This window comes from Myotis nattereri (assembly GCF_964212035.1).
Source record: "Myotis nattereri genome assembly, chromosome: 11".
Taxonomy (NCBI): domain Eukaryota; kingdom Metazoa; phylum Chordata; class Mammalia; order Chiroptera; family Vespertilionidae; genus Myotis; species Myotis nattereri.
Genome location: NC_138086.1, coordinates 79,823,971 through 79,838,463, shown reverse-complemented (window position 1 = coordinate 79,838,463; position 14,493 = coordinate 79,823,971). Strand labels below are relative to the sequence as shown.

The following is a 14,493-nucleotide window of genomic DNA, read 5'->3' as shown; positions in this document are numbered from 1 at the left end:
GAAATACACAGCCATGAAACTCACATTAACCATGTTTTCTAAAATGATCATGAGATCATTGTCTTCAGATATTAGAATTATCATGATTGTTTTAGATGATGATGTCAAGGTTCATTTTAGAAACATTTAAGAACATTTTATTATTTTAGAAGCGAATACAGTGACTAAGGGGGAGCTTTTGTTATAATGGAGATCGGGAGGACATGGGGGAAGATATGAAACAAGTTCTGAATCACTCACAAAATAGTAGCTTTAGAAAACAGCTCGCCATCAGGTGTGGTAACAGCGTGTAGTAATGTCTTATTTATGCTACATGCTGCTAAATGCAGAACAACGTTTGAGAGTCAACAAGTAAGTTGATGTGGTGTGACACATCGCATTTGGTTCTTACTTTAAATAAGTGTAGCCAGGTGTGCACAATGTCACAGTGTGGGCGTCCAAACGCTCAGGAAACTATATTCAGAAAGCATTCCAATCCTGTCTTTTAGAAAAGCCGGGTCCTAAAGCATCCGTGTTGGTGACCGTACAAATTAAGGAGCCTCAGTAAAATGAACGTTGGTGGGTTTGGGAGCAGAGCCCCAATGTATGTGCTTATCTATAGCACGAACAGCAATAATCAATGCATCCAAATACATTCAATTTAAAAAAAACCACATTAGCCAGAATAAAAATTAGGGAAAGCCAAAAAAAAAAAAAAAAAAAAAGCCAATGAAAGAGATATTTACACGGACCCATTAGTTCCACCAAAATATTTTTCATAGTTATTTGCTTTTTTATTATAAATCTGCTATGACTCATATGTAGAGAAGCACTGTTTTTAGGAAAGCAGACAAAGTCCCAAAGTGCACCCCTCAATGTGAGTGACGCATTGGTACTTGTCTCTGAGACGCCTGTATTTCTGCCTCACGGGCTTGCCAGCCGCTCAGACATGAAGCCAGGCCTGTCCCCTCTCACCTGGAGAAACCCACTCTGTGGACCTGGCGACCTAGAGGGCTCCCGTGTCCTCGGCGACCTTAGTGAAGACAGCGGATCGCCTTTGCAGGGGAACCCCGTAATATATCGCCGAAGAGAGGACACGTTTGAGAGTGGAGAGTGTTGATCTGAATAGTCTACAGACTTGGGGCGGCCAGGTCAGCCTGCTGCAAAGGGTCACCCATCAGGGAGACGTGACCCACTTTATAAATCACTTCCCGTGGCCCTCCTGGCTCAGGAGAGCTCCGAGAAGGGGTCCTGGAAACCAGAACCGCCTGCTGGCCCCACTGGGCGGGGGAGTAGGTGGAGGAGCACCAGCATTTCAGAGAAGCGCACCCTGCTCACAGCACAGGCATCGCCTTGTGGGCAGGACTCCCCTCACAGGCATGGACATGGCCGGGGCGTGGGGAGGACTCCCCTCACAGGCGTGGACATGGCCGAGGTGCGGGGAGGACTCCCCTCACAGGCGTGGACATGGCCGGGGTGTGGGGAGGACTCCCCTCACAGGCGTGGACATGGCCGGGGTGTGGGGAGGACTCCCCTCACAGGCGTGCACATGGCCGGGGGCGCGGGGAGGACTCCCCTCACAGGCGTGGACATGGCCGGGGCGCGGGGAGGACTCCCCTCACAGACGTGGACATGGCTGGGGCACGGGGAGGACTCCCCTCACAGGCATGGACGTGGCCGGGGGCACGGGGAGGAATCCCCTCACAGGTATGGACGTGGCCGGGGGCGCAGGGAGGACTCCCCTCATAGGTGTGGACATGGCCGGAGCGCGGGGAGTACTCCCCTCATAGGCGTGGACATGGCCAGGGGCGCGGGGAGCACCCCCCTCACAGGCGTGGACATGGCCGGAGCACGGGGAGGACCCCCCTCACAGGCGTGGACGTGGCCGGGGCGCAGGCAGAGCCTCAGGCACTCCTCTCCTCGGGGACTGGTCAAGTGAGGGTCCTTCAAGTCCAGCGGCTATCTTGTAAAATGCCAAACACCCTAATTTATTGAAAATCACTCCCTTGTATTAGCAAAAAACAATCCATCGAATCACTAGAAATTAAACCTTTTAAAGCTGTTGGTTTTAAATGTGCTATTGAAGATACGGAAATCAGTATTAGCCAATCACAGATACTTGGTCACATTATGTTCTGGCAGATGAAGCTTTCCGTGAAGAAAAACAGAACCAGACTGAGCTTTTCCCAAAGTGACGGGAACGATGCTTATTGAGGAGCCTCCCTGTCACGGTCGCTGGGGGGCTGTGAGGCCGGAAGCCTGGTGTCTGTGGGGCTGAGTGGAGGCCGTGACTGACGTAGGGCATCGGGCAGGGCAGGGTCTAGGAGTGTGTGCTGTCCTAGAGGGAAGGATAGCATGCAAATATGTGTCCCGGGCCTTGAAAAAGATGGGTGCAGAGAACGTTCTAGACCACGGATGCCGATGGGAGCGGACAGTGATGGCTCGGAGGACCTGTGGCTGTTTGTGCGCCGGCCTTGGCTGGCGGGGACTGGGCGGAGGTTGGCAGGAGTCTCCGAGGCCCTTCAGCCTGGTTTCATGTGAACCCTGTGTTTTTCCGCAGCACGTGGCATGCGCTCCCTGTGGAGTGTTTAAGGCCTGGCCAGGGCTGTCACTGAGGAAGGGCCGGAGTGGTGACGTAAGCGCCCAGGATCTGTCCTGTGGGGGGCTGTTTCTCTCTTTTCCATGTCCCGCATGGAAAAGGAAACAGTCCATTTGCTGAGTGGAGGAGCTGGGGATTAAGAAATTAAAGAAAGACCAAGACGCAGAAATAGATTTTAAGCTGGGGCCAGGTGGGCGCCATCCTCTCTGATGGAGAGGCGGCAAAAATCGGGCTGAGCCACACAGCAAGTTTATTTTAAAGGCCTAGATTTACATATCTAGTTCTACCCCTGCCTGATTAGCATGTCCAGCCTTATTGGGGAAGCATGTTCCCAGGGCGTGGCTCTGCCTATACTCTGAGTTCAGCTGACAATAATTATAAGGAAATGCCTAGGTGCCTCCCAGGCGGCCCTCTACACTGTCCCACAGTGTAGGTACACCAACTAAGAGGCTTTGGTGAAAAAGCATCCATTTCCCTGTGCTGTCAATCAGAGAAATCATTAATATTGTCTGGGCATCCTTAGCTGTTCTTGCTAAAGAATGATAATTATTTTTTACTAAATAATTACAGATGGGTAGGGAACCCATGCATTTTTGCAAATATTCCTTTTATGTAGTCATAGGTGATTACTTATCACTCTACTGTTATAGCAGTGAATAAAAATGGAATTGCTAATAAAACTGTCCATTCTTAGCAGTAGGTATTTCTTACTAAACATCAGAGAGATAGTCACCCTGAATTTATATGCAGAAATAAATGTTAATCTCAATTTTTTTAAAGTCCAAATTATTCCTGTCATAAACGGAGTGACGCGGGAGGTTTGCAGAGGCACTGCCCGCGATGCAGTGCGTACACTGTCTCAGGAGATGCAGCCGGTGCTGGGATCCCCGGGCCGTTGAGATGGAGCTGCTCTTTCCAATAATGGTGACGCCTGTGACTGTGCGTGTGTCCCCCCCCCCCCCCCCCAGCGGCTTCTTTTGTTTCACTTTCTACCTTAGCCTACCTGTCTAATGAATGGGATTCCTCTTTAGATACATGAATCTTCCATATTCATTCATTCATTCATTCATTCATTCATGCACATCATTCACTTACTCGTCGGTGTGGTCGTCGAGGTCATGAGCACCGACTATGAATCCAGACCCTGAGGCGGATCCCAGCTTTGCCACGTGGAATGTTACTTTACCAAATTACTTCACCCTCTCAACCTAGTTATCCTCACTTGGAAAATGCAAATTATCATGGCACATTCTCCACAGAGTTTTCTTGAGAGTTCCATGAAGTAATGGGTATAATTTGGTTAGCATGGAGCCTAGCCTATAAGTATGTTTCCAGTAAATATCAGATTTCGTTGTTCGCCATTACCGTGACTTAATCAGTATACATCGAGTGTTTACTATGTACCAGACCACTGTGCTGGGCCCGGGATTGTAAGCATGACAAGCTGCAGATAGTTCTTGTCTTTGGCGCTTACAGTCGGGTGGAGAAACAGGACAGGTGACCAAGAAATGGAGCAGCACCGAAGCCCAGCCACGGTGGGTGTGCCCTCAGCCCCTGGGGCTCAGGTAGGGGAGCTTCGGTCCACCTGAGGGGGCGGGGCTGGGGCGGAGAGAACTTCCGGGTTGACATTTGAGATGAGAAGAAAATCTACAGCCTCCCCTTAACCAGGACAGCGTGGCTCAGTGTGGACAATCACACAGTCCCGGAGCACCTGACGTGAAAAGGAGCGGGCCCCAGGGTGCCAGGGTCGGGGGGGGGGGGACTTCTAATGGATGTGCCAGAGTAGGAGACCAAGAGGATTGAAACATATTTACCGAATGGCAGTTTTTTCTTTGAATATTCCACAAAGAAAAAAACTAACACATACTTGAGCTATATCTGTAAGGATTTATGTTTCCCAATGTGTAAGTTATGCAGGTATTGCTAACTGGTCCACTAGGCAGGTGTTTGAAAATATGGCAAGTCCAGAATTGCTTATTTAGTGCCGAAATAATAAGTGACGTCCCATGGAGGTGCTGTCGGGTGGCGATGATACCGAGACAAAACCATCTATAGGAAACGGAAAGCAAGAGCGTGAGAATGAATATTAACACAATGTCTCATTATGTAATATTCTCGTTTAAGCTCACTATATCTGCGAGGAAGTGTTAGAACCGTCATGCCCAACTGGGGCGGTTCAGGCAGGAAACCCATTGGCTTAGCTTCATTAGGAAAAGAACTCTTAGGGGGGCCCCAGCAGGGCTCTCTGGTCCACGCCTCCTCGCTTCTCTCTAAAGGGGTCATTCTGCCCCACCGGTGTGGCTCAATGGTTGAGCCTTGACCCATGAACCATGAACCATGAACCAGGAGGTTACGCTTTGATTCCTGGTCAGGGCACATGCATGGGTTGCAGGTTCGATCCCCAGTAGGAGGCAGCAGATCGATGATCCTCTCTCATCATTGTTGTTTCTCTCTCTCTCTCCCTCTCCCTCTGCCTTCCTCTCTTTGAAATCAATAAAAACATTTAAAAAAATAATTAAATGAAAGGCAGTATTGTTTGTAACTGTGATGCCTTTGGCTAAGCTCCTTTTCTGTCTTCTTGGCTGGCTTTGGGGCTAAACTCTTCAGTTCTGCATGAGCCGCAGCCCTGGCAGACCACGTGCGGAGCTCCTTGGGGTCCATTCCCAGCGGGAGCGTCACGCGTGGGGCAGGCTACTGTAGTGGTATTTTTGGCTGCTGCCTTAATCACATGTCTGAGTTGCATAACTTTCTGAAGTTGTGAACTCCAAGTAAAAGTATGAGAAATGCTAACTTTCGGTGTTCCTTTGAACTAAATATTTATTTTTTTCTCCGCTCACAGTCATGCACATCTGTCAAATATTTTGAAAAGACATAAGTATAATTATCGCGGTAGGAAGCTGAAAAGGTTGTCTTAAAATACCGTTTTAACTAAACTCAAAAAACATGTTAGGAAGATTCAAGAGTCTTTCTAACCTGAGTAATTACTAAATAATTAAGGAGCAGATAGCGCTTCTATTTCTGTGTGATTTTAGTTGACCTTGTTTAAACTTAAAATTGACCATAGTTTCTCTTTTAAAATGTTTGGAGTGAGAATTTCTTGCAGGGAGCAGGTGTGTTTAAAGCATTGATTTAATTAGCTGTGGATGCTTTTAGAGTTTTATAATATTTTTTGTATGGCTTTTTTTAGATGGTTAAGGAACATGGCATGATAGAGTGTTCCCCTTGGAGCAAGATGAGAAGAGGCTTAGTCTGTGCTCTGGTCTTTATACGCTCTGATCTTGAGCACTCTGAGTTTTTTTTCTTTTCCAATTTCTCTATTTGCAGGGTTCTTTTAAAGACAAAATTAGGAAAAATAATATATGTACCAGCCCTTTGTAAACTTTAGCACACCATCAGCGTTTAGTGCAGCGCTAACTGATTTCCTGTGTGAAGTCATGGACATGCCTTGGTGAGCACAGGGCCAGCCCAGCGCTTAGCAGACTGCCCGGCCCACTTAGAGCACCGATTGCTTTGGTTCTCGTTGAAACGATTTGGTTATACAGTGGGGCCTTCACTTACGAGTTTAATTCGTTCTGAGACCGAGCTCGTTAAGGAGCTCATTAAGGAGCTCGTTAACTCAAATTACTCTGTCAACTCAATGCAAAAAATCTGCGGAGAGACAGCTGGTATCTCAAAAAACTCGTTAGTCGGGACACTCGTAAGTCAAGGCCCCACTGTACTGCTCAGTTAAGACATAGGTCGTATTTTATGAACCCTAAAGTTGGAAGGAAAACACTTTTTATTTAAAAACATGTTTAATCTTTATCATTGAGAGCATTACAGATGTCTCCCATTTCCCCCCATTGGCCCCCTCTGCCCAGTCCCCACCCCTCCCCCCGGCCTTCACCACGCTGTCGCCTGTGTCCGTGGGTTATGCATATGTGCGGGAAGCTCTAGGTTATTCTCTCTTAAAACCTGCCGTGCACGTGCTCCCACGCAGGCTCCCGTGTCTTTGGGGCCCTGCCTGCTTCCTCCTGCACAGTCACCCCAAGTGGAGTGGTTCTTTCTGATGTTGGTCCCTCCTGTGGGCTGCGGCAGCTGAGGACACACAGCGTGGCTGTGCAGGCCGCCCTGTCTGTCACAAGTACTCAGGTCAGATGAAAGCGACTGGTAAATGCATTCTCCCATCAAACTTTATTTAAAAACCACAGGTCAGCGTTCGTACTAGATTTTGCTCACGGCTCGTGGTTTGCCAATCCTTGGCCTATATTATCTACCCTTATTCCCTTATTCCCCTGGAGTCAGTTGGGACTACCAAACTCCCTTCTCGTCCTGGCCAGTAGTTTATAGGGGAGAAAGGACTTTCATTGCCCGGTGGTTTCTCTTAATACAAAAGGAACAGCCCTGCACTTGGGGAAACTCGGAACACCACCACCCCACGCTCCTTGAGCTCCGCGCATCACCCAGGCCTCAGACCTCCAGTTACCTTGTGGCTGAATTTTTTAGCTCCGCCTGCTTGTGTTGGACCAAACTGAGAGATCCTCCCTTCCCCCAGCTGGTGGGCGGAGTATAATGTAACCTGCAGCCCAGAAATACCTGAGTGACTAACCATGTACCTTCTATGGACTATACAATGAACCACCAATCAACACCTGCCAAATCTAGTGGTTGGCAAACTGCAGCTCGGCAAACCATGGCTCGCGAGCCGCATGAGGCTCTTTGGCACCTTGAGTGTGGCTCTTCCACAAAATACCGACTTCTGTGCATGGGCCACGAAGTTTCGATCGCACTGTAGGTGCACGCCCACACGTGGTATTTTGTGGAAGAGCCACACTCAAGGGGCCAAAGAGCCACGTGCGGCTTGCGAGCCGCGGTTTGTCAACCACGGCCCTGAGCCCTTGTTCCTATATGGACCATACATTAAGCCACCAATCAGGGCGCACCGAGTACACTAAGCCCCCATTCCTCCCCATCCCTCCCCTCAAATGACGTGCTCACCGCTGCACGGGTTGCTGTTCTCTTGCGAGACAGCCCGGCAGGTCTTTCTCCTAATAAAGCCTGTAGACCTGGTTTTCCGCTCCCAACGGGTCTCTCACAAACCAGTAGTACAGAGAAGAAGGAGCTAATATCCTATAGCGGATATATGTTTTTCTAAAGTAATCTAGTTGCTCACTTCATTTTGTTATGGAAAGTATTCAAATGTAATCTAACCATTTCTGACAGATACCTGTGTACATATTAGTATCTTAGGCTCCTGCAGCAATTATTCCCATATTTAAAATGTTGGTTTTGACACTAAAGTCTGTGTTTGCAGTTTTGCAACATTGGAAAATGTTTGTTGACAACAGTATTCATTATAAATTGTTCATTAAAAAAACCTGTCATCCTAGTTTTTTCTCCCTGCACAATGAACCTGCATGAGCTTCTCAATGGTGTATGCTAGCAGAACTAATAAGATTTTGAGATTGATCATCCTTGTAGTTGTGATTCAAATGAGAATTTGAATGAAAATAATATTTTTCATTAGTAAGGGCTGACAGTTATTTTCTTTCAAAAGAGGAAACTGATAGAAGTCGTGTATTTGGGGTGTGGAGGTTGTGTTCTGTGTGATGGAGGCCGTGTATTTGGGGTGTGGAGGTTGTGTTCTGTGTGATGGAGGCCGTGTATTTGGGGTGTGGAGGTTGTGTTCTGTGTGATGGAGGCCGTGTATTTGGGGTGTGGAGGTTGTGTTCTGTGTGATGGAAGTTGTGTACTTGGGGTGTGGAGGTTGTGTTCTGTGTGATGGAAGTTGTGTACTTGGGGCGTGGAGGTTGTGTTCTGTGTGATGGAAGTTGTGTACTTGGGGTGTGGAGGTTGTGTTCTGTGTGATGGAAGTTGTGTGTTTGGGTTGTGTTTTGTGTGATGGAAGTTGTGTACTTGGGGTGTGATGAGTAGGAGCAGGTCATTAGCTTCAGGTTTCTGCAACTGGACACCTGGGAACCAAGGAGATGTCTCTGCTTATTACACAAATAAATTCTGCTCCCTGAGCTGTGAGAGTGGACTGCGCTGTGCAGCCCGAGCAGGAGCAGCGGAGGTAAACGCAGGCTCTCACCGCTGCCCCTCTGGGTGTGTGGATATTTCCTGGGAACATTTCTGGAGTCTGGATTTCAATTTTACAAACATCAGAAAGGAAATGCCCATTTAATCTTTCACTGTAACATGAAGAGGAGCAAGTGATACATCGTGGGATGGAGTTTCGTAGGAGAGAAAGCCAAGCTGAAAGATTTTCTATTTGAGATGAAAGTGTCATAAGCAGTACATTTTACAAAAGCCTGGAATTGGATAATGGAAGAGGAAATGAATGAATGGATTCGGATTTAGCATCTGTATGGGAAAGTAAGGTGACCGTTAATGGATTTCTGAGGCTGTCTTTGGGGGATTATGTAAATCAAACCTGATTGTAAATCTAACCCAACTATCACTGAAATCAGGAAAATGCTTTCTGCAGGTGGAAATTGAAATGACTCCTGACTTTATCATGTTTCTGAGCTCTGATCATCACACAGGAGTTTCCAAAACCAATGCTTTCTTTCAAAATTAAAACTTGCAACATCCTTAGCAATAAAGTGGAGGAAGTCAAGGAAAATGTGATAATAAAACTTATAGGAAAGTTTCCAGCTGCTGTATGAACAGGCCACTGCGTGGAGCCAGGAGGAACTTGTACACAGCGTTACTCTGATGGCGCCTCGCCCGCAGGAGCACCGGGTCTCAGCCACACTGAGCTGCCAGGTCCTGGCTGCTGGGCACCTGCTCACCTCCTGCTGCCGCCACAGGGAGCACCTTCCTTTAGCCCTGTTCCCTGTGCCTGTGCTTGGCCAACTCCTACTCAGCGCTTCCATCTCTAGGAATGTCCTGGGGGGAGGAATACCGGGGCTCCCTGGAGCACTGTGTGCAGCAGCCAAAGACCAGAGCCCTCTAACGGTGCCTCAGTGTAGCTGAGGACACGTGGTGCATCCATAGACTCAAACACTCGGGGGCAACGCAGAGGAAAGGGGGAGATGTGTGTGCACACACACGTGTGCACGCACACACACACTCACACACACACTCACACACACACACACACACTCACACCCTTGTATAGGAGTATGTGTGCTCTCAGATCACACACACACTCACACTCATATAGGAGTGTGTGTGCTCTCAGATCACACACACACACACTCACACTCTTGTATAGTAGTATGTGTGCTCTCAGATCACACACACACACACACTCACACACACTCTTGTATAGGAGTATGTGTGCTATCAGATCACACACACACACACTCACACTCTTGTATAGGAGTATGTGTGCTCTCAGATCACATGCACACACACACACACACACTCTTGTATAGGAGTATGTGTGCTATCAGATCACACACACACACTCACACTCTTGTAGAGGAGTATGTGTGCTATCAGATCACACACACACACTCTTGTATAGAAGCGTGCGTGCTCTCAGATCTCACACACACACACACACACTCTTGTATAGGAGTATGTGTGCTATCAGATCACACGCACACTCACACTCTTGTATAGGAGTATGTGTGCTATCAGATCACACACACACTCACACTCTTGTAGAGGAGTATGTGTGCTATCAGATCACACACACACACTCTTGTATAGAAGCGTGCGTGCTCTCAGATCTCACACACACACACACACCCACACACACACTCTTGTATAGGAGCGTGCGTGCTCTCAGATCACACACACACACACACACACACACACATACACACTCATACACACACACTCACTCTTGTATAGGAGCGTGCATGCTATCAGATCCTGGCCACCCACCACTGTCCCACCCGTCATTTCCGGGACTTCTCTCCCACACTCTGTCCCCTGAGCTGGTGGAAGTGCTGAGTAAGGAGTAATGGGGTGACCTGTGCCCTTAGAGAGGGAATGAGCAGGCTGGAGGGTCAGGGTGTGAGGGAGATTCCCCACTATCTTCCCTTTAATATTGTAGGGTTTTACCCTCAGGAAAGAATATCTCGCCTCCCCATCATTCCCGTTATGCCCCCTCCTCCTCCTCCCCTCCCCCTCTTCCTCCTCCTCCACCCTCCCTCCCTCCCTCCCTTCCTCCTTCTCCTCTTCCTCCTCCTCTTTCCCCTCCTCCTCCCCCTTCTCCTCCTCCTCTTCCTTCCTCTCTCTCTCACACACACAATATACACAGACGTGTATTATATGTAGAGATATACATACACATGCACACAAATGTGTGTGTGTGTAAACCAAAGATTCAAACCTCCTGTGGCTGGGATTAGCCCCTTTGGGCTCCTGCTGTCCTGTGCTCACTCTCTCCTAGTAGTTACCTCTCCCGAGGGGTGGGGCGGGGTGGGGGGGGCAGCTTTTCATGTTCACTTTCTTCCCCTGCCCCCCCCTCCCCCGGCTACACCCATCCACACGCACAGCACTCACTGTGGGCTAGAGACACACGGTTCCAGATTTTCAGACTCCTCCATGTTTTCCTATATCGGCTCCGTGTCATCCTGAGCGTGGCAGGGCTTCTTCACCCCCACCCATTCAGCACCGCTGTGTCCTTCCCCTGGAGGGATCAGTCGGGGCGTCTCCTCGGTATCACCAGTGCTTTCGTGACCCCCCAGGAGTCCAGCTGTGCCGGAGCCCCTGGTGCAGGCCTCTCTGAGGTCCCTGGGCTCAAGGGCAGCTCTCCTTTCTGGAGCCCAGCCTCTAGCGCAGCCGTGGGCAAACTACGGCCCGCGGGCCGTATCCGGCCCGTTTGAAATGAATAAAACTAAAAAAAAAAAAGACCGTACCCTTTTATGTGATGATGTTTACTTTGAATTTATATTAGTTCACACAAACACTCCATCCATGCTTTTGTTCCGGCCTCCGGTCCAGTTTAAGAACCCATTGTGGCCCTCGAGTCAGAAAGGTTGCCCACCCCTGCTCTAGCGCAGCCCCTCATGGGACCTAGAGCATTGCTCAGCGTGGATCTGTCCACGGTGATGACTGCAGAGAGCTCCGTGCATATGTATAAAACTTTGTTCCGAACACCACTCTGGGAGATGATTCTGTTTGTTCTGGAAATAGTTCAACGCAGACCAGCTGTGTCAACCCCGACTTCGTATCTTGCAAAGCACACGCTCTCCAGTGGGCTGAGCGGCAGTGTCTCCCGTCGCTGAAGGTTCAGGAAAGCCCGGGGTGAGGAACACCAGCCTCAGCCCTCTGGTTCCTTTGCTCTCTCGGCAGAAAAATGCTGCCGGGCTGTCCCTGCGCAGCAGCGGGATGAGAACAGCCTGTCGATTGCAGAACAGTTCGCAAGGGCCCTGCCTCAGTCAGCCAGGCTGACTCCTCTGATAACCAGCTGCCCCCACACCCCATGGAGCGTGCCCCCTACTCTGCCATGGGTGCGGATGGGGTACAGGAGCCTCCACTCCATCACTTCCCCCTCGGGCCTCAGGCTGGCGGGGGAGTAATAGCCACAGGGAGCAGGAGAGCACGCCTGGTGGGGCCACGGGTGGGTCTTACAGCTTTGATTTGGAAGGAGCGCATATAATTTCCCCTCACCTGGCGTTGGCCAAGACAAGGCAGATGGCAAGACCGACAGCAATGGGCATGTGCAACCCTCCCTCGGGGATAGGAAGCACATATTTTCTACAAAAATACACTTTAGCACAGTCTCTCCTAGTGCACTTCTGGTGAAAATGAGTTGGTTTTGGCTCTTGCACCGATGTGCATATTCAGCACACAAACAGCAGAACGGTGGGGAGAGGGGCTAACTTAGTGACTCTCTTTCCAGGGGTTGACTATTGGAAAGGCCTGAAAATACACAGGATACGTCCCTGCACAGTGGGCAGGCCTGCTTGCTGGGGAGAGAGCCGTGGAGTCGGGATAGCACAAAATTAACTGCATTAGCTGACGCCTGAATGGATTTTGTATTATTATTTTAAAAATCTTACATGTAAAAGTGTACTATGGGAGGATTCATTACATCTGTTTGCCCTTTAGTTCTTGTCATTTCAGATATTTATGGTATCTATCGCTCTATCTAACTTATGTACAAAATAGAGGCCTGGTGCACAAATTTGAGCACGGGTGTGGTCTGTAGGCCTGGCCAGCAATCAGGGCCAAGCCGATCAGGGCCTGTCCGCTGTGGGGAGGGATGGGAGAGGGACCGCAGGCCAATCGGGGCCTGTTGGCTGGGAGAGAGGGATGGGGTGCCGGAGATTGGCTGCCATCCCTGAGGAGGGAGCCAGCCCTCGGCCCCCTTGGGAAAGGGGCCGTGTCTGCTGCCACCCACCCCAGTTCCCCATCCCAGCCCAGGGCCCGAAGGCCCCGGCAGGGTAGGGAGAGGAGGCGACGGTCACTGGGTGAGGTATCAAAGGAACAGATGCTGATGCCCGCATCCTGCTACTATGTAGTTCTCCGCCCCCCCCCCCCATCCCCCTTCCCTCACTCTTTCCCTCACTGTTGCGCCACAACTGCGGTGGGCGGGCGGTTGGCTGTGGGAGCACGCTGACCACCAGGGGGCAGCTCCTGCGTTGAGCTTCTGCCTCCTAGTGATCAGTGCGTGTCATAGTGACTGGTTGACTGGTCATTCCAGTCATTCCAGTTGTTCGGTCCTAACGGTCCCTTAGGCTTTTATATATATAGATGTGCAATTATCTAATGAGTAGCTATTTCCATGGGTGATGATGAAGTGGGAGCACTGAACAAAATAGCTGGTGTCCCTGATCACTCCACCCCTTGGGAGCTGGGTGTGTGCAATAGCACCCAGAAGTACAGAACCCGCTCAGTCCTGTGCTTCTATCGTGCTTTCTAGCCTCCCGCCTATTGATCTGATTTTCTCTTTCCTGTTTGTTCTTCCATGTGGCTGTCATTTTATTCTCAGAGAAAAGAAATGTGCCCGAGCCCGGTGCGGGTCTTAGGCTCCCGGCTTGGGAATGGCTTTCTTGTCTGCCCACGGGACACGAGCTGCGGATGCCCTGGGCTGTCAGTGTTCCTCTGCTGGTAGATTACTTCTCATCCATCGCCTTTTACATATATATTCATTAGGATCAGATTCTAAGAAAGGATTACGTATTTCAAGGAAGGAAAGTCATGCTGGTGTTTCTAAAGTGTACACAGCTGTTGAACTTTAATTAAATAGGTTTGTAGGAGAGGGGACTGGAGACCAAGCTCATAAAACCAGACAGATATATGCTTTGCAAATGAAGAAGAAAGCTAATTAAGCCAAGCATCGCAGCTTAATATTAATTTTTAAAACACTTCCAGTGTATTTGTTGTAAATCTTGACACTGCTATTGTGTGTTGGTTTTATTTTTGTTTTTTGTTTTTTAGTTTTTTATGGGTTAATCTGCAAGCTAAGACCAGCATTTGAATGCAAAGGATTCCTAGTCATTTAGAAAATTGTAAGATCTTGCCACGTTATGTTCATATGTATTGTGAGAAACTTAACTCTTGAAGGAAATGTAAGTCAGGAATGAAGATCACTGGTGTATTTATACTTTGGAAATAGAATGTGTTATATAAGCCACAAACATAATCTAAAGCCACCCACTGCGTTTTTTTTAATAAAGTATTTGATTACCAGACGATTGTGTACACAAAGCCAGACTGAGAAACACACTTCACGTTCCGCTGTGTTTTTGAGCTTGTTCTTAAGTCTTTTAACCAAGTTAGGATTTTTAAAAAATGATTAAAGGATAGCTATGCCATTTTAACAAAAATGCACTCATCATTATGTTCTCACAATCCTGTGAAGCAGGAGGAATAAAACCCCAATAAATTAGACTTTGTTGCCACACTGCTGGACCCTAGGAAGCTTGCCGATGCGCCCAGTTATTGAATGCGTCCTTGATTTTCCTTTGTTCCGTTGTGCACGGGCTCTGCGAGGGAAAGCTTTAAAGATTTGGATCTCACCTTCTCAG

The 14,493-nt window shown here is 48.8% G+C and overlaps 1 protein-coding gene across 1 annotated transcript in view; it reads left to right on the top strand.

Moving 5' to 3' along the window:
• IMMP2L (inner mitochondrial membrane peptidase subunit 2) overlaps window positions 1-14,493 on the top strand; it is a 486,662-nt gene that overhangs the window by 333,311 nt on the left and 138,858 nt on the right. The window lies entirely within an intron of this gene.